The following is a 3229-nucleotide window of genomic DNA, read 5'->3' on the forward strand; positions in this document are numbered from 1 at the left end:
AAGAGAGGCTGAAATCCTATATCAAACAAGAATGGGAAAACATTTCACTTTTAAAACTACAGCAGTTGGTCTCCTCAGTTCCTAAATGCTTACAGAGTGTTGCTAAGAGAAGAGGTGATCAAACACAGTGGTAAACATGCTCCCGTCCCAACTTTTTTGGAACGTGTTGTTGGCATCAAATTCAAAATGGCCATATATTTTTAAAAAAAACAATAAAATTTCTCAGTTTCAACATTTGATATGTTGTCTTTGCTGTGTTTTTCTTTACAAAATATGGTTTACATGAGTTGCACATCATTGCATTCTGATTATATTTACATTGACAAAGTGTCAATCAATTTCTAATCACATATATGTGCTCTAATAAGAATTCAAAGCAGCTGTTCAGATGCAAAGCAAGCATTTCAGCATTCATTTCTACATTTTCCAGTGTAGCTGTTTGTTTTCTGTGCTCAGTTAAAAGGGAATGAAATTGCACATAGCCTACCCGACACACTCTATGATGTTGGAAATAATGCTGAACTCTCCTCCCTTTCAGCCCATTTTCATAAAAGCACACACTACCGTCTCATGCCAAACCTCCAACCTCTTCCTATGGCTCAACCATCAATCTTCTCTGACATCTTATTAACTCCCAACAGACACCAATACCCACAGATAGGTTTTGGTGGCTATAACCAGTTCACTTATTTATTTATTTTCCCACCGATCCGTCACAATGTGTAGGAAGAAACGTTTAGCCCAGGCCCTAAAATAGCCACAGACATGGCAAAGAGAAAATAAAAACAACATCCTCTAACATATTTCTTTTCCTCTCTCCTTCCAAGGCCACACTGCATGTCTGCTCAAAAGCAAATGTTTTTTGTTCAGATGTTCACAATATCTGTTTTTAATGTGGCTTGCACTCCCATGAGGTTCATTTGAAATCTGAATGGTCCAAAGAGGTCTAAATGGACCAAATACAGAATGAACAATTGTCTCTCTTCTACATAAGTTCTTTGATATGTGCATCAGATTAATTTTTGACACTATTTTGACAAGTGGGCGCATTTATCATCTCTTTAAGAGCTCTGAATCATAATTATAGAATGAATAGTTTTATTTACAGTAATTTCACCACACTTTGCATTGTGGGAAACCCACCGTAATGTGCAGATGGTTTTTTGCTCTACAACAGGGGTTCCCAACCTTTTGCAACCCAGGGCCAACAAAACTGACCACAAATCGTTGTTTAAAATGCAAACAAATACAACACAATTAATGTAGCCTACATAATTTCTTTTGACTGTACAATCAAGCAACCAAAACAAACAGAAAAAAATATTTTTCTAGCCATTTATCCATGATAGAATTCCATACAATCGAAAAGAGAAACGTTTTTGACTTGCACTCACTGTGTGCTTAACACTTAAGCCTTACTTTGGTATTATGAAATATAAATTAACAATTTAGACTATAGCTGCATACTCTAAGCATAACATGATTACATGAATCATATCATACAAATATATGCTACTCAATCTGCAAACCAGTGCTGGCTCTGCCTATTAAGGCACACAAGCGGCTGCTTAGGGCCCCTTAACAACTTCTGAATTATTACTATACTATTATGTTGTCTTGTGGGGGGTGGAGCATGTGCCTCTTTGCCACTTAATGACTAATATTTTAATGCAAGGATGGCAGTAAAATGATTTGGATAGAATTTTAGCACATTTTAGCATCACTCATGATTCCTGAATGTTTAACTGCCCATGTCTTTGGCAGACCACTTTTGAAGCCCTGCCTCATTGTCTTGGCTCTCGAATCACTACTTAGAATTTACTCAATCAAGTCTTTAGTGTAGCCAGCATGCCAGATTTTGAATGTAAAACTCCAGATATGGTGATTAAACAAGGCTGTAGCAGATAGCCTGACGGACTGAAGGATGCTTTCCAAAAACAAAACAGAAATAAAAAAAAAACATCTTTGGATTAATCTGTGTGGTTAATATCAGCAGAACTGCTCATCAACAACAGTGTCTGCTCAAAAGGTGAGTCATTTCATTTGCTGGTTAGTTGACAATATGAGCTAGTTTAACCGAATAATAATCTGTGTGTCCAAAAAGTCTGTTGCAGATTTTGAACCCTGGTGTAATTTTAGCTGGTATGCTAAAATTGTTAGACTTTGATAAACCATCCAAATCATTGTTCACTTGAAATGTTTATTTACATAGCATGTTAATAGCTTTGACCTGTCCAGGTCGTATCCTGCCTTCCACCCAATGACTACTGGGATAGGCTCCAGCTCCCCCCGCAACCCAGAAGGATAAGCGGCTTAGGAAATATATGTGTGTGTGTGTGTGTGTGTGTGTGTGTGTGTGTGTGTCTGTGTTAATAGCTTTTACCACACTGGCTGGGCAGTTACTTCGGTAAGTACATGAAGTAAATTAGCTGATCAAGCTTACACCTATAAGACCAGCAGAGCTGATGGCCTTTTTAACTCTCATTTTTACATCGAGAGCAGTGTATTTTATGATTTTTCTTGTCATCCGTTTTGGAAATACTGGAAAGACATGCACAAAGGCAGCAGAGGGCGGTAAACGCCAATATTCTATACAAAGGTAAGTTAAAATAACTTTTGTTGGTAAATGTATAGCACTTACATTAGTAAATCAGCAAAGGATACTGTAGCGACATAATGGCTGGCACTGGCTCCGAAAGGTTCGGGAGGCATGCGATGCGAGTGGCAACGTGTGGAGAATCATGGTAGGTGCACGCCCTCCTAAAAAGGGGCTTCTTGTTGTTAAAGTTGTTGTTTATTAGTCTAAAGTGTGTGTTTTGTGTCTGTGGTGCAGGTTGTTCATGTGTGAGGAGGGGTCATCATGAGGGTGAAGCCCGTGGCTAGTGGTGACCTCCCCTGTGGGTTTGGCTGTATGTTATGTGCCTTTCTGCCCTGGTGCTTAATAAGGAGCACTTCTTGTGGTAGAATTAGGGGTGGGAATCTGGGCACCTCGCGATTCGATTATGATTCAGAGGGCTACGAAGCGATTATAAAACGATTATCGATGCATCTTTTTTTTCTATACTATTTTTTTTTTCTCACTGTGTGAGGACTTGGTACTTCGAAAGCAAAGTATTAGTAATGATCTATAATGAATTTACTTCCAATATCTTTTATTAATAAATCGAATGGAAATGATGTGGCAAGTGAACTAGAAGGCTCTCATTCACTGCCTTTGGAGCACATGAGA

This window comes from Colossoma macropomum, unplaced genomic scaffold, assembly GCF_904425465.1.
Source record: "Colossoma macropomum unplaced genomic scaffold, Colossoma_macropomum, whole genome shotgun sequence".
In the NCBI taxonomy this organism is placed as follows: domain Eukaryota; kingdom Metazoa; phylum Chordata; class Actinopteri; order Characiformes; family Serrasalmidae; genus Colossoma; species Colossoma macropomum.